Source organism: Haemaphysalis longicornis, unplaced genomic scaffold (assembly GCF_048455015.1).
Source record: "Haemaphysalis longicornis isolate Haplotype H1 unplaced genomic scaffold, Haemaphysalis longicornis Haplotype H1 scaffold_19, whole genome shotgun sequence".
Classification (NCBI taxonomy): domain Eukaryota; kingdom Metazoa; phylum Arthropoda; class Arachnida; order Ixodida; family Ixodidae; genus Haemaphysalis; species Haemaphysalis longicornis.
Window position 1 is genome coordinate 4,511,134 of NW_027526288.1, and position 18,107 is coordinate 4,529,240.

The 18,107-nt window shown below is 47.9% G+C and overlaps 1 long non-coding RNA gene across 1 annotated transcript; it reads left to right on the forward strand.

Moving 5' to 3' along the window:
- The first annotated feature begins 4,167 nt into the window (after positions 1 to 4,167).
- On the forward strand, positions 4,168 to 7,118 carry LOC144166784 (uncharacterized). Its single transcript, XR_013321770.1, has 2 exons — positions 4,168 to 4,290; positions 5,671 to 7,118. It is a non-coding gene; the product is annotated as an uncharacterized LOC144166784 (long non-coding RNA).
- The last annotated feature ends 10,989 nt before the right edge of the window (positions 7,119 to 18,107 follow it).

Consider the following 18,107-nt stretch of genomic DNA (forward strand, 5'->3'; position numbering starts at 1 on the left):
CAATCTTCGTATTTCGCGTTTACACGGACCTTCAGACTTTGTGCTTGTGCTTCCCTTTCTGTTTTAAATTTACCATTCTCGCAAACACATACATGCTTAGATTTTCCCCCTTCAATTCTGATTGCATACCTTCCATAATAGGTTTTTTTTTCAATGCTTCGTTCTACATATCGAAACCACAAACCCGTATTTATTTTTATTCGCTTGAATCTCACTGTTCGGGCTGTTACAGCAGGGTCCTGTCGCGGGACCCTGGAGAGAGTCCTGTCGCACATACTTATGTGCGCTTAGGGGAGACGGAACACGAGGTGATGAAACGGCATATTAAGGACGGAAATACTGGGATTTATAGGAATTCATGAAGGCATAAATTTAGACAGAGAAAGACACCATAAAACACGGATATAGATACAAGGGAACCATAGGTCGGCGTACTAACTCGTGAGTACAGTCATTTGTACTCATTTGTACTCAAATTCACGAGTGAGTACCATGATGATTGAGTACACACCAAGAAAAAAAGGAGAGTATTATGACGAGTGAGTACAGGGGTAAGTCCACTACTCGTGAGTACAGTACTCATGAGTACACTACTCATGAGTACACTACTCATGATTATCCAGTTGTTTGAGGGGAGAGGCGGTGGAGGCTGCTAACAATGCACGCATTAGGCGTACTGAAGTCCCTCTTTTTCGGTCTTCAGCAGTTTCCATAGACGCATGTCACGCTGTGTAGTCGTTTCGTGAGCCGAACCGCTCATTTTAACAGTCGCAGTTAATTTACGTAACTTGCGTCAAACCGACTGCGTGGTTTGTAACGTTTGTCTCACCGAAATTGTCCGCACCATTCCGCTGTGCGTATTCAAGCGACAATTTGGCTGATGTACGTGCGCCCATATGGTTTTATTAGGTTCCCGTTTTGAAACATTTTGCTCAGGTTCGATAGTAATATGGTGTCGTGTAGTGCCATTTACAAGTGAGCATGTAGCCCCACCGTACAGGCACGGTGGTGGAATTTGCCCCAGCAATGGAAATAAAATATCCGAGTACACCTAAGCACGTTTGTGAGTTGTGAATCGGACATCATAATACACAGTTGAATGCGTGCGACGCCTTGTTTAGCCTCGCATATTTTGTTTAGCCTCGCATAATTGGTTAAACATTTTATTTTTTTCTGTTTCGCCTTTCATTCGAGCCACGACCTAGCTAAGATGGTGCAGTGGACAGGATGAGGATTTCAGGCCATGAGAGGACGAACGGACGAAGAGACGAACAACGTGGACGAACCGCCCCATGACTACGAGAGTGCGGCACGCAGACGTGAGGCACCGACGGACTCCGTGTCAGTGGTGGTTGACACACTGCTGTCGTCAACGGAACGCTACGTCCTATGCTCTGCGAAGTAACAGCTGTTCGTGAGCGCAGTACGATTACGAAGGCTGCTCTGGCCGTAAGGACGACATCGTCTTGCGTCTTCTAGAGGACAACGGAGAACGTCGCCGTCTCTCCAAACGAACGAATGTACCAACGCTACTTCAGGCTGCCTCCGACACCAAACGGCAGAGGAACCTGCAAGCGGCGCTGTTTGAGAGCAGGAGGGTGCGAGAGGAGTTGGAGGAGAACGAGGAGGAAAAACTTTCTTAATCTACAAGACAGAGTTAAAGAGAGGTAGAGGCGGTTAGGCCTTTCCTGCGTCGGTGGTATTCCTCAGTCCGGGATCCCATTGCTCGAGGCCGCCGCCCGTGCCCGCTGGACGAGAGCCCGCTGAGACTCTAAGTCCGAGCAGCCGGACAGGGCCGCCTCCCAGCCCTCCCTCGTTCGCTTCAGTTTGACTTTTAACCCTGCATTATACTGGCAGGCCCATACCATATGATACGTGTCTGCTCACTGACCGCAGAAGTTACACGAACCCGAGAAGGACGGGTTGATGTGTTTGAGCACTGCGGGGCTGTAGAATGAGCCCGTCCGCAGCCGGCGAAGATGGCGCCCCTCAGTTCTATCCAGGCCCTTGGCGGGCACCGGGAACGCCCGCCTACCGTGGCGCAGGTATGTTGTGACCTCAGAGAATGTGGTTAGCGGGTAAGATACAGGTGTACGGTCAGAGCCTGGGAAGTCAGAGGAACTCCGGGGGAGAGACGCTCGGGCGGCTGTGTGCGCAGCCTCGTTCCCTTCTAATCCATGGTGGCCAGGTACCCATACAAGTTGTTTAATGGTGTCGGATATTTCTGGACTGGCATTTGTGAGAATTTTATTTTCTAGCTAGCAGTGCTATCCCACCCCTGATGAAATTTCGGAAAGCTTGTTGCGAGTCAGACATTATGTGCGTTGCGTCACAGTGAGTGGCGGCCAAAGCTATAGCCGTCTCTTCAGCAAACTCAACTTTACTCGTTTTCACCGATAGTCCATCCTTCTGTATTCCCTCATGCAGGATCGCAACCGTACAGATGCCCTCCGGTGTGGGCGTCGCTGTGCCTACATAATACACGACTTAACGTGTGCCATATTGCTTTGTTATGGCTGTTGCTCGGGCTTGCCTTCTTCATGAGTTTCGGTCAGGATGCATATTACGGGGCAGTGGTTTAACGATTCGTTTGCGGCGCCAAGGGGGAGGGATGTCCGCTCTGTCTTCAGTGGAAGGGGGTAGAGCGATGCCGAGATCTTCGAAGACCTGCCTGCCAGTAGTAGTCATTGACAGTCGCATGATTTGACTCGTGTACTGAGCCTCTATGAGCTCAGTGATCGTATTGTGCATCCCGAGCTGTGTTAAAAGTTCGGTGGACGTTTTAGAAGGGAGTAATAACAAATGCAATAACGCCATTGCCCTTAACAAACTTAAATCCACGTGTGAACAAATCAGCCGCATGATCGGTCGAGTATCAGGCAAACACGGGGGCCGCCAGGAATGCGAGACGCTCCGCCTAGAGCAGGCCTTCGTCATCAGCCGCATAACATATGCAGTGCCCTATGTCAAGGTACGACCAAAAAATCTTAGGAAACTTGACAATAGGATCAGGTCAGTTGTTAAGAGTGCGTGATGAACGAGAAAGTTTGCAGAGACAACTGGCGAGAGCCGGCCGCACGTTTCCCACGGTGCCTGGACTGCATGAGATCCGGACACAGGCAGAATGCACGACGGCACGCACATGAACGACACGCATGCGAAATTGTGATTGCGTGCTAACCGGACCTCTCCCAGGTAATCGCCACGATTACGGAAACGCATCGAAGGTCAGTGCATTTCTGGCGAGATAACGAACACACGTTGCTCTGCTACATCACCCACGAGCTACATCGCCTACGCGCAGGTCATTCCAGCAACGAGCAACGAGACGCACAACGAACGCAGCGTGCACGAGCCAGAAGGCACCACGTTCCTGGCACCCACTATCCCGGTACAGACGTACTGTGGCGTGCGATTTGAAGGTAATCGCGCGAGCTTCAACCGATAAAGGCGATAACGCCCCGGCGCGGAATTTTTCAGTGCGCCTGGGACCTAGTTTATGCATTCTCCTCTCCCTCGGTCGCTGTTCCTTCAAGCAGTCATCACTCCCGCGGCTGCTAAACCACCCTTTCCACTTTGTGGTGATTCTATGTGGTTGTAGTCACGTGTGGGCTTTCTTCTTGGTTTTTGTGGACAGCGATAACACCCGTTATTAAAAATGTGCAGTATTTAACCACAATGTGTTTGAGCGCACCTTTTCGAGAGCTGCTGTAAAACCCGACAAGTGGGGTGTCATCGCTCCGTGTGTGATAAAAAAAGAAAGACTTACTGGTTTTGCCGTGGGAGTGATGGCCCCTTGAGTAAACAGCGAGCGAGGGAGAGAAGAATGCGTAGACAAAGAACCAGGCGCAGTAAAAGAAGCCGCGCGGGGGCGCTATCACCCTGGCCGGTCGATGCTCGCGCGATTACCATAGAGAAATAAAAAATTAGAAGAGTGGACACACGGGCTTATCGCGGCCAAGTGGCCTGACTCGCGCGCCGTCCGGCAGTCGGCGCAAGTGGTAAAAAATTATATATTTAAAATAAACTAACACACAATATTATACTTTTAAAATTTTGTTACACATTATACTACACATTTTTATTTAAGTAATAAGTTGAATGGCTGTCAATGTAAATTTTTGTGGCTTCTTTGCGCCAAGCCTGGCCAAGCCGCAAGCGCAAGCCGCCATTTGGCTCTTCCGGCAGCGTTTGCACGTGCGTTTCTGCAGCCTCGTGCTAACCTCTGTTGTTGAGAAGGAAACGCCTAGCGCTTTATTTGCGACATCGGTTTTGCATCCTGAACGAAAGGTGAGACTTTCTTTTTTAAAGTGCTGGTGTGGCGTATCATATTTACGTTTCCTTGTACTGCAAACGCTGCGAGCACTGAGTAACCTCAGGCATAGCTAGTGCTGCGTCTTTAAGATAAGCGCTTTGGAAACGCCCCGGAAAGGCGTAAGACACCATTTTTTAGCTGGACGTAATGGTATTTTAGACTGGTTGTGCAGTTTTATCTAGCGCTGAGGGATGCCAGCGGTACGCGCCCGTCGTCGCACGTAGCGTTTACGTGCCGCAAACGACGGCTGTGAGTTGCGGAAGTGGCCGGCCGGCCGGCGGTCCGTAGGCGAAGCAGGCGTTGTGCGCTGTCGCTGCACTGAATTACGTGAGCCGCAGGCTGCGTTGTATTATACTAGCTAGCAATTGCTAGCTTGGCCAACTGTTACTGCTATTATGGCCGTGATGCGCTGCAAAGCCGTCCGGGCTAACGTACACGGCGAAGTAGCCGTATCTGCATTAATTCGGCTTATCTGGGCATAACCAGTAGCCGTACACTCATCGTAAGTTTTACACATGGGTGCATACAAAGCGAACCCACTCGCCGACGCCGATAACGCGCGCTCGCCGCTTCGCTTTGGCGCGCCAGGTACGATGGTAAAAACGCGTCTTTCGTCGGCAGATAACAGCTTTGCTCGAGGCGGGGTGAGTGCGCAGTGCATTGAAACCATCAAATTTGGTCTTCGTTCTACATCGTATATCAATTCCGGTATCGCAGGCATTGCATACAACTGTTCCACACTTGCCGTTTTTTCAAGCGTTTGCTCTCTTTTCTCTGGTCATATTTTGGCTAGTTTCATTAAACACGTATTGCGCAGATTGCATCTATTCAGTCGGAACTGTGTGTTTCTTGTCATATCTTTTTAAGGCATGGCCTTTGGCGGTCAGTAGTACTCAGTACGACGCTCACTGCTGCTTGCCATGGTGCCCACACAGCGCCCAAATATACTTTCGCCAGGTGCCCGTTCTCGGGATGCGTTTCTTTCGCGAGCCCGTGGGGCAACAGGTTTGTTTAACGTTCAGCTCGCTCTCGCTCTTCGTCCTGTATTTACGAAAAAGACAAAGGGATTCAGGCTATGTGAGCAGCGTTATCATTCTTGTTAACCCAAACAATAGGTGAATTGCATTAAGAATGTGCCTAACCAGTGTTGCGAAATTACAAAGACCCATATTTTAAGTGTTGCTAATAGCTTGACCGCATGATTGCTGAATAGAATAAGAGAACTTGTGTTATAAATAGGTGGCATGCACTGGAGGCAATACTTGAATACTAGTTGCAGTGAAATTTACAGACTATTCGCATATCATCTGTCATTGCAAGCAGTTTGTGTACTATATCACCTATCACCTGTGCAGGTCTACAGGTGCCCTCAAGACAGAGCCAACCAGCCAGCTGCATTCGTCATACCAAACATGGTGCAAGCACTTCATGAATCGTGCCCTCACAGGACTCACAGAAGTGGCCGTGCCAACTGTTCTCCCAGAGTTATTCAGTTGTATTGATGACTGCCTGCAATGCTTCTTGCTACATCATTGATGCTTCTGATGGATACCGCAACTGTATTCCATCTATTGAACCTTGCCATTAGCACCTAAAATCTAACGCAAGTCTCGGCACTCAATAAGGCGTGACCACTGAAAAGACTATCGTTGACTCAAGGAACAAACGGTTTTTTATCACTGACATGCCTCATATCATTAAAACCACTAACAACAGCGTATACAGTCTCCAAACTCCACTCGCAAGTTATTGTTGCTGCTAGTTGTAATATTGTGAAAACAGTACATTCAGAAAAACCCTTTTACATTATGAAGACTGCCAGGGTAAGAGGTCATGCTAAATGTCGTTTGTCACCATACGTGCTGGCTGTTGTCGGACTGGCCTAGATGAAGAGAACCATGCTGGGACCTACGCTGTCAAATGCTTATGGGATTCTGTAATGTGCCACCATTGTCTCATACACGAGAATCATATACTGCTTCCCTGTTTCTTATATTAAACTGTTCGTATTGACAGCAGAAGGCATGAATTTATGTGCCTTAATCGAGCCTGGAACCTGTCGGTTGACTACGTGCACGTACCTAAAATATCCCCGCCTGGCCCTTTGCCTTTACTGGGAAGGCAACGCTTTCGTAAGGTAACCCGGCTTCTTGGGAAAATGCACCCTTGCAAGGAAAAAATAGGAAGGTGATTTTTTTCCTCTTAACCTTTTGCGTGTGCATCTCCACATAAATGGGATTTCTGTTCAATTACTGATACTGATTTGAAGTTGCCCCGAGGCAATAGATCTCATTAGCGTTCATCAAATAAGCGAGGCCATCAAAGCCAAAGTTTTTCCCTTCTTCCACATCCTAACTGGAAAAATTGCCAGACTAAGAAAATTATCTGCGGAGATAGGGGTTGTAAACATTTGCAAGTATCCGAGTGTCTAGATTATGTTATTGCTGATATTTTTGTATGACTGCAACAGCGCACACAGTCTGAGGGTGTCGTAGATACAAGTAAACCTGTGGATGGCTGAGTTTCTGGGTTTTCTGCATTTTCAATTACCGTGGAGAAAAAATCCTGTGTGGTTGTGATACCTTTACTTGTGCATTTTTTTTTCATTCCTGGAAACGTATTTTCCTCTCACTACTGTGTTTTGTCTCTGTTGTGTATTACTCACTGTTTATTATTCTCTCACTACTGTGTATTGTCTCTGTTGTGTATTACTCACTGTTTATTATTATATGTGTGTTGCAAAGAATGATGACAATTTGAACTTGTTCCGTTTAGTGCCATGCAATAAATATTTCTTCATTTATGGTGTGTCTCTTTTATGTGGCTCGGCAACATGTGAACACGCGACAGAATTCTTAACCAAGTGTGAGTGGTACTGTAAATTGAAATTTCACGTTTTCAGAAAAAAAGTTTTTTTGTTGTAAACGTATACGGGCACTAAGCCTGAGAATGATATATTCAAATAAACACTAATTATTGCATGAAAGCGTCCGAATACCGTACCGATGCCCGTCGCTGTGAGCAGCGCTTTCCAGTCCTTCAAACTACCCGCCAAAATCGGTGTCCGCGAAACCGAAACCGAAAGTGAACGTATGAAAGTATGGTTAGTAGTTTGGCTCTCCGTCCGCTCGGTGCGCTACACTACAGTACAGTCATTCGGCCGCAGGGCTCTATGGGAGTGTCCACTCTTACCAGTATTTCTTTCTCTATGCGATTCCCTTCAAATCGCACCCGACTGTACACGAACGGAATGCTGAGAGCACGGAACGCAACGGAGCCAGTACGTAAAGCGCTAGACACATGTACGACGGGCGCACGCGATTCGCATGCGACTGATCGTTACGACTTATTGTTAGGACCGCACGACGGGCGCGCGAAATTATACTACTGGTCGTTACGACTTATTGTTAGGATCCGCCAAAACCGGTCCTAACAATAAGTCATAGCGATCAGTCGCATGCGAATCACGCGCGCCCGTTGACATGTGTCTAGCGCTTACATCCCGGTGCCGGTTCACGCAACCAACGACATCACATCCGGATTGGTGGATATGGCCACGACAAGCGAACAAGACGCACGGCGGCCGAAATGCACCATACGTGGCGAACAACCACACACCAATTATAGGGGAGTTTCCTACGTAAAACGAGACACACATCGCACGAAACGCAGCAGAGGCGACGAACGACATCCAACTTGAACCAGTGGAGCTGACCACGGTGAACGAAATGCACTGCGCACGGAACGCCACCAAGCCAGCACACACTGAGGAAACTACTATTCGCGACATCCTCCGCTCCCGCTGCTGCTATCCGGACTTGGCCAGCGAATGTTACAACCGCAGAAATCACCTGGCCACAAGCAACAATAAACTTAGCGCACGCAGTTCAACCCTACCGGAACGTACGAGCTCTCCACACCGGCTGCTCCAGCCCGATGTCCAGCGGACGAACGACATAACATTCGACAAGTTTGGTCCGTCAACGAGCAACGACGCAGCCAGCGCATGCGGCATGTCCGAACTAGAACGAACAAGATCCCTTGCACCCACGCTCCGGCCGAGACTCACACGATAAACACCATTTCGTACAAGAGGACGCAACCGCGAGCAAGCGGACTCGGGACGAACGGAGCCTGCTTGTACGGGAGAGATAGCGATCATAGCATTCTCGAAACAATGGGCAAAATACGAGGGCTTGAGCGATGACGTGGACACGGCAAGAACGGAAACAAATAAACCCGATCCAGACGAAGGCATCGAATGTCCTAACGATGAAGTCACGCTTGCGACGCCAAGGAATGTGGGACCGAACGGACGGCATGAACCATGCCTGCTTCCCCACGGCAGCGGTTTCCCTTCCGAAACAACCACTGCGACTGCGAGCACGGAGCCGCAACAACCTTGACCGATCAGCCATGCCACCCTACGAAAACACCACGCTACCGCACACTAGGACGAAAAGCCAAACGGCTCCCGCACCATGCGCAAAGCACACGACAATTGAAGCAACGTCCTCAATGCGCCGAACTATGCCATCCCTACACAACGCAGCTCGCCACCGGACGTCTACGCCCCCACATGCATCAAGCACGCGACGAGCTACACGAACACAATCGCCGACGGAAGCGGCGCGGCTAACGCAACGCCATAAACACTGTCAAGTTCAGGTCTGACGAAGGCTATCCACGGCACACACACAATAAAATCAAGCATACTTGAAATTTACCGAAACTCAACGTTACGAACACCCTCTTAACGAAGTTTCTAGTATCCGGAACAATCTGGAACAAGGGGATTCGCTGCTGTTGGCTGCCATGGCTAAGTCGACTTTTTGATGTTCTAGGAACCCTTGCCTCGTGCTGCCTATTTCTGCCTGGCCGCCCGCTGTCACCACAGATTGGCACCGTCCCCGTCATCGTCCAAGAAGGGCGTCATCCACCCCACCCCCTGACGTCACACCGATATCAGCGCCACCGGACCCTTCAAAAAGAAACTGCTGGCACCTGTTCCTTGGGATTCGCGGCTGTTGGCTGCCATGACTAAGTCGACTTTTTGATGTTCTAGGAACCCTTGCCTCGTGCTGCCTATTCCTGCCTGGCCGCCCGCTGTCACCACAGATTGGCACCGTCCCCGTCATCGTCCAAGAAGGGCGTCATCCACCCCACCCCCTGACGTCACACCGATATCAGCGCCACCGGACCCTTCAAAAAGAAACTGCTGGCACCTGTTCCTTGGGATTCGCGGCTGTTGGCTGCCATGGCTAAGTCGACTTTTTGATGTTCTAGATAGGCATGTCGCTTGCCCCTTTTCTTGACCTTTGTCACGAGCCTATTTTTGGCCGCTGATCCCCACTTTCTGAAGTTTTTCGTTTCTGTGTCCAAAGAAGTGTCATGGGTGTAGACTTGTCGACGTACCGTGCGCGGATTGGTAGATTTGTCTCTTGCCGAGGGCCCACAAGCCCCATCAGTGCTCGCTTTTCTGCTGCGGCAATCCTATTGCGCAGTGTATGCCTGAGACCTTCGTTCTTGCTTCTAAGCACGTGCTTTGCGCTACTGCTCCTTTGCGCAGGCGATGTGGAAGCAAACCCCGGTCCTAAGATTGATGACGTCTTAGCTGTAATGAGGGAATTTGATGGTGAAACAACGGCTACCCTGGAAGAATTAAAAAATGACATTCATAGTATTACCTCACGAATTCTTGTAATTGAGGGTTACCTCAAAAAAAATAACGCAGATTGAGACTAAGTTTGAGGGCGTAGGTGTCTCCGTCCGTGAAGTCAAATCGAGCATAACCAAGGTAAACGAAGAACTGACTGACGTAGTGGACGACATGAATAACAGAATGAGAAGAAACAACCTAATAGTCAGAGGTCTTCCTGAGACCGAAAAGGAGGGTTATGAGGAATCAGAAAACATAGTGAAAGAGTTCTTTTCCACTTACTTTAAAGTACAAACTGGCGATATTGAACGCGCTCATCGGTTAGGTAAGCGGCGCCCCGACTTTGATAGACCCATTATTGTTAAGTTTCTTAACTTCAAGTCCAAAACCCACATTTTGAACAATGCCCCCAAACTGAAGAACCTCGAGTACCCAAAGGTTTGGATAGATGAAGATTTTTCGCCTAAAGTGCAAATAGCGCGGAAAAAATTGAGGGACTTTGCTAAAGAAAACCGTAAAGAAAACGAACGCTTTTCGCTGCGCTTCAACTACCTTTACATTTGGGATCGCATGTTTCGATATGACTCGGGCACCGACAGTATTGTCGAGGTAACCACTAACCGCGATATCTCAACGGATGTAACAGACCCACAAAGCGCTATTGTACACGTGCCCACGTTACAACTTACTTCCGAAGATTGACAAACGGTTTCACTTAATCGAAAATCTACCGCTAGATCAGATGTATCAGTGCTGTTAGCCAATTTCCGAAGCATCTTCAGCAAGCTCGATAACCTAAAAGCACTTATCTACACGTGTTCGGCTGACATAATCATTCGTTCGGAAACGTGACTCTGCGACGAAATTTCAAACAATAAACTTAACTTTCCTACACAGTTTGCCGTTTTTCGCAAGGACAGAGCAGTATCTAGAGGAGGAGGAGTTATTATAGTAGTTAAAAAAGAATTCCAACCCTCGGCTATCGTTTATGAAACGCCCCTCGAAATTATTTGGGTTACTGCGCGGTCAGTCCATATCACTTTCGTTATTGGCGCGTGCTACCGTCCACCCGACATTGGTCCTGAGTTTATAGACTTGTTAAATGATTCCCTCGAGTATATATCTAAACACTATCCAAATGCTGCACTGATTTTAGATGGCGACTTTAACTATCCCGGCATCGAATGGTCGGCTTCATGCGTTCCCAGTAACAGTTCCCATCGCCGCGATTGCTTGCGTTTTCTTCATTTGGCACATGTACACCATTTGACCCAGTTAGTCGAAGAACCCACCCGGGGCGTTAATATTTTAGACCTGCTTTTCACTACCCATCCTGAGAATCCCCTCACCCGCGTTATCGAAAAGATTAGCGATCACAGGGTCGTTCACTGTTCCCTTTCCATACCACGCGTCGAATGTGCTAAGGTTGTCAAACACTTGTTGAACTATGCATGCGCTGACACCGAGAGGATGGATAGAATGTTTGAAGAATTTATACCCAGATTCGAATCTGATTTTGGAAATCGCACAACAAATGAAAACTGGCACCTATTTCGTGACACTCTGAAACAAATAGAAGAATGCTGCGCCCCAAAATTAACCGTCAGCTCTAAAACTAATGATCCCTGGTTCACACGTAATGTAAAAAGATGTTTAAACAGGAAAAAACGTGCATTCAAAAAGGCTACGCGAACAAATTCACCGGTGGACTGGCTTAGTTATAAAATATAAAAATATATCAAAGGAATCCGAAACTTCCATAAAAGAGGCCAAAGACAAATATTTCAACTGCACTCTTCCCAACCTTCTTAAATCCGATCCCAAAAAATTCTGGCGTGTGGTCAATCCCAGAGAAAGTCCTACTGATTCAGTACTAGTGAACAATAAAGGCGACATCTTATCAATGGAGGAAAGCGCTGAACACTTCAAGAATCATTTTTCATCAGTATTTGCGGACGAACTTCCACTAAATTTCCCGATGCCGGCCCAACCTGACATTCTCCACTCTTTTCTTGCAATTACCGTAACCGAAAATGGTGTTGCGCGTGCAATAGGACGTCTTCCTCGCAAAACAAGCCCGGGGCCTGATGGGATTAGCGCCAAAATTCTCAAATTAACCTGCCACAAATCAGCATACCTATTGACGCTCATCTTTCAGCAATCGCTTGATACGGGCTGTGTACCGGGGGATTGGAAGTATGCCCATGTCAAACCTCTATTCAAATCTGGCGGAAAGTCCTCTCCTAACAATTACCGGCCTATCTCGTTAACGTGTTCTTCTTGCAAGCTACTAGAGCATATTCTTCACTCACACATTATAGCGCACGCAAACAGAAACAATTTACTCATCGAGAACCAACATGGTTTTCGCAACAAGCACTCCTGCAATACCCAACTGTTTGAACTGTTAACTGACCTCCATAAATCCATGCACCACTCTGTTCCTACTGATGCAATCTTTATAGATCTTTCTAAGGCATTCGATGGCGTACAACACAAACGTTTATTAGCCAAAGTCCGTAACCTTCAACTTGACAAAAAAACGACGCAATCGATTTCCGAGTTCCTATGCAACCGACACCAATCAGTAAAATTCAACAATATAATTTCCAGAAAAAGCCCGATCAAATCAGGTGTTCCTCAGGAATCTGTACTTGGCCCTTTATTATTCTTGGTTTATATTAACGACGTCGGATCTAACATTGCCTCTTCAATACGTCTATTCGCGGACGACTGTGTCGTATATAGGGAAATAACCGTACCAACCGACGTTTCTACCCCACAGTCAGACTTAATGAAACTCGCGGAGTGGTGCCGATTGTGGAAAATGGAAATTAAACCCGCCGCGGTGGCTCAGTGGCTAAGGCGTTGCGCTGCTGAGCACAAGGTCGCGGGTTCGATTCCCGGCCGCGGCGGCCGCTTTTCTGATGGAGGGGAAAAGCAAAAACGCCCGTGTGTACGAGATTTCGGCGCACGATAAAGATCCCCAGGTGGTCAAAATTAATCCGGAGCCCTCCACTACGGCGCGCCTCATCGCCTGCGTTGCGTCGGCGCGTTAAACCCTACAATCAATCAATCAAATGGAAATTAACATTGGAAAAACCAAACGCATCAGATTTTCTTCCGGTGCAGCCAACCCTCCTCCCACATATGCAATTAATGACAGCATAGTTGAGACGGCGTCATCAATAAAATATCTTGGCATTTTTCTAAGCTATGATTTAACATGGAACACTCATCCTGAGTACATTACTAATAAATCCTTTAAAAAACTCGGTCTCCTGAAGCGTCGTCTTAAGTGCGCAAACGCAGACACTAAACTTCAGGCGTATAAAGCTTTGATCAGGCCTTCCTTGGAGTACGCGTCAACTATCTGGCACCCTCATACGGCAATATTGACTGACATGCTGGAATCGGTACAAAATAAAGCAGCCAGGTTCATCTGTTCTTGTTACTCTAGTTATGAAAGCGTCTCATTACTAAAGCATAATTTGAACCTTCCTTCTCTTGCCATGCGCAGAAAGTTGTCTCGCCTTTCCTTTTTTCACTCTTTGTATAATAGTGACACAACGTTTTCCCGAAGTTTCATTCACCCTGCTCCTTACGTATCTGCTCGAATCGACCATGCGCATAAGATTAAACCAATATTTGCGCGCACTAACAAATACCAGTTGTCACCCCTTTCTTTGTGTATAAACGAATGGAATTCCCTACCTTCAGCCATAGTCTCCCTCACAGATCCATCGCGTTTCAAATCTGCTTTATTGTCTTATTTAGAATCCGGTGAAGATATGTAGCGATTCTTTTCGTGTATTACGCGTGTTGACAATGCGTGCTCGCTTCTTTTCAAGTTTGTTACATGCTGTTTTGACTCACCACTTTGTCCCAGTCCCCTCACCAAATGTATAGTTGACAATGTTGTACCCGGTTTTTGTATCCCCCCGTAAGTAATGCCCTCTGGGCTTTTAAGGTATATAAATAAATAAGTAAAAATAAAAAAACAAACGCCAGTATCGAGCATCTGTGAATAAGCGGACAGTTATCTGGATACGAACGGACGTCAATATACGCGTACGTTCCATTGTGCCTGCGGGCAGGCACAATTCAGATTTGGAGCACGATTATGAGAGTATCAGCGCGCCCGGAAACGAAAACGGACGACGAAAGCTGCCACCCGAAGACACGTACAAAACCGCAGTTTACAGCCACGGCCGCACCGACAAGTCCCAAGCTCCCCTGAGTCCCACCCGGCCTAGACTTCGTTGTTTTATTCCTGAAACAAGAGGAGACACCAGACGCAACGCGAGTGCTTACGTTCCGTTTCGCTCTCTCACATGTACAGTCAGGCTCAATTTGAAGGTTATCGCGGGGGCACCGAGCAAGCAAGACCAGAGCGCCGTTCCGTAGCACCTTTTTTCATTCGCCAAGATAAGATTATACTGCCCTTCCTCACCTCTTGGCTGTTGCATAGAATTCGCTCAACCCCTTCTAGAAAGGCAGACTGCCGCAGCTTTTTTCTTCATTCCTTTTTGGGTGACGTATCCGCGTTTCGTTCCTCGGCAACCTGATAACACCGAAGATACCTCGGCAGGCGGCGTTGCCTCGGCATTGCGGAAGCAAATCACATTTTTTTACACAGCAATGCCCTGACATGCCGGCATAGTTACCCTGAGAAGGTTGCGTATCAGTGTGAAGTATGTCGATTAAAGGATAAAGAAAAAAAGAAATGAGCGTGGCCTTTATCGTTTTTGACGGCAGTGCGCGCACTGCCTGGAACAGCCATGGGAGAAGCAAACCTACCATAATCTCGTTGTGGCTGATGCTAAAAAGTGTCACCCTAAGGCGCTGTCGTCGCGGTCGGTCGGTGCTCCCGCGATCACCTTCAAATTGATCCCTACTGTACGTGCCTTCGTGCAGTAAGTCGCCCTACGACAGTGCATCGCATCAGACGTTTTCTTCCTCTGTCCTGATATATATGTAACCTGTGTTTTTCTAATCAATTAAACACTTTTTTTTATTTATTCTTCCATTCGAGATACAACCTAGCTAACAGTGCAGATAAGTTGATTATTCGTGAGTAATACCAATTAAATACTCATGAGTACATATTGAGCACTCATGAGTGCAGAATGAGTAGTACTCGTGAGTGTAGAATGAGTAGTACTCATGAGTACAGATTGAGTACTCATGAGTACAGAGTGAGTACGAATACTCGTGAGGACGAATGAGTTTGAGTACAAGTAAGTATGATTACAAATGAGTATTTGATGAGTGAGTACGAGTGATTTTGTGAAAAGACGAGCTTTTTGAGTCTGAGTTTGATTGAATACAGCGTGAATGAAAAAAATTGTGATTGAGTTTGAGTGAGTTGTTTCTGTTTTGCCGACCTATGAAGGGAACGTTCAGGTACCAAAAATGTGTGGAGAGAGCAGCCACAGTTAAGAGCAGTCCCCGTGAATTTAATATTGTAATCAAAATTTGTTTAACCTTTACAAGGTAAAGATACGGCTGATGTAGAGGAGGCCGACGAGGGTAGGGCGTAGGAGGCGGGACGGAGGTAGGGTGTTTATGAAGTCAGCATTAAGTCACTAGGATAGGCAGAGGGCGGCGGCCTTATGACCACACTTCGGCACGCATAGGGTCTAACCTGGGAGATGGTCGAGGCGGGGTACTTTACTGGGCTACAACAGCCGCAGGAAACCGTAGATCTCGCCGTCCAGCAACAGGGTCGAAGCCAGAAGACTATAGCTCGTCTACGGACAGGTTGCTGGGAAGTCAATTGCATGTTGTGGATTTCCTTGGTCCTCTTCTTGAGTCTTCTTTGACAGAGATGCGTCGTTTACAAATTTTCCACACTTATTTTCGCCGATTCACCGCTGCGTGAAGCAATATTTCCACACACGACTGATTTGCAACCGTACTGAACTGATACCTCACACATGGTGTACGGAGACAGGTCGGTGGAAAATGTATCACTTTTGCCTATCCTCTTGGTATTTTTATTTATTTATTTATTATTTTCAATACTGCCAGTCTCGGGCGAGACCATAGCAGGTGGGCATTCATACAATTTCAGGAGGAACAACAGCGATGGGCCTAACATTGGCCAACAAGCAAAAACAACACCAAACTGTACGATAAAAGGGTACCACACACTTTCACTTTACGTGCAGAACCGCTGAGTTGTGCAGCATCGTCAACGTTGAGGTTTCCCTCAGGGAGCCCTTGCGGGGTGTTACATAAGGGGAAGGTCAAAACAATGGTATAGACACAACAATGGTGTAGACACAAGAATACAGACAACAATACGGACGTACAGACATGTAAACAATGTAAAGACATAGACATACAAAGTCTTTGCGTAGTGTAGACCACCGAAGTTTAGTTTAGGAAAAGCATCAAACTCCCTCCACCCCGACATCCAGTTTACGCTTCAAAGCGAACGCGACAGCTCCCTCCCCCCCTTTCCCCCCCTCCCCTTTCCTTGATGTCCAAGTGACGAGTAGAAGCAGGAGCTCTCCGCTCACAGGAAGACGACGCACACCGGTCGTCACCCTCAGTTTAGTTCGGCTCCCCCCCTCGACCGAAAGGCCTCAGGTGTGTCCTCCCTATTACCAGAGCGGCGACTATTTGTTTCCCGGATTCTGCACGCAAAGAGAGCAGAATCAGGTAATTTCGAACCCAACAAAAAGAAAGAAGAAAAAGAGAGCCACTCTAAAGGTTTATCTTTTCCGTGTCCTGCGGCGTAAGCAAGAAAGGGCGGCTAACTGCGAGAGGGAATCGACCGTCGGAGCCTTGGAACGCCGAAGCCGGTGCCCGGCGTGCCATGAGCAAGCGAGGCGCCAGACAGCTTATTCAGAAAAGAGGGGTGCAAATCGTCCATAACCATCAACGACGACGGGCTACCCGATCCCCGCCCCAAAGAGAGCGCCCGGAAGGCAGAAACGAAGTCGGCGGACAGAAGAAAGGACGCAGCGCCGTCGACGAACAATGCGGGACGGGATACCAGAAAGTTGACCTTGCCGGAACGGCCGTCCTCGAAAGGGGAACGAACTGGAGGAAGCAGCCCCTACCTTTGTTGCCCCACCGGGCTGAATCATTCGGCTTAGCCCTGCCGACAGGCGCCCGTCCGTGTATGAAAAAGGGCTACGTTCCTCACCGAAGATCCCCGAGAGAGGTCAACCGCGCTGAAAGAATGCAAGACGGCGCTAGAGTGGGGGCGCCGACATCCACGAAGCATCAAGGCCGTGCCGGCCTCGAAACGTCGGGTTTCTATTCCCTGCGCTCTTGGTTGGGCTGGGGTGCAACCATATCCAAGGACATGTAGAGAAAACCGCAAAGTGAGTTCTTTGCGTGGACAACAGATGTGCTTTACAAAAAGAAAACAAAACCAAACAAAGGTGGCATTGCCCGGAATGCCACTTTGAAAGGAGGGCACTTTGTACTTAAAGCAGGGGGCTATGGGAATGAGTACAGATATAGAGTGGTCTTAACATGTTTAAATTTCGCCATTGTGATCGGTTGAGTCGTTATCCAGTAATTTGCAGAAAGTTGAAAAGCATACTGTATTTGATATAGTTGGGTCCAGTTCGTTCCATTCTTTCACTGCAAGCGGAAAAAGCGAGTATTGAAATGTATCATTATGGAAAGAGTACTCTTTTAGTGTGTACGAGTGTTTGCGGCGTGAGAGGCGTGAAGTCGACAGTGATATAAATTTGGAAGCATCTATTTTCAGTACAACCTGGTGTAGGAATTTCAACCGCGCTACTCTTGCTCTGTCTGATAGTGTTAAAAGACCCGCAAGAAGTAGCAAGTTTGTGGGGGAGTCGTTACAGGTGTACCTGTTGTAGACGAACCTGATGGCTTTTCTCTGTACCCTTTCTATTTTATTTCTGTTGGAAATTGTGTGCGGAAACCAAACAACGTTGGCATACTCGAGAATTGGGCGTACGAACGTGGTGTAGGCCAGCAGCTTGGCACGCCATGGTGCTAGTCGCAAGCGGCGTCTAAGAAAAAATAACTTGCGCAGAGCAGTTGAAGTGATGATGTCGATGTGTGAATCCCACTGAAGGGTTGATGTTAGAGTGACACCTAAATATTTGTGCTGGTTGACTTTGGTAAGAATGGTTCCTT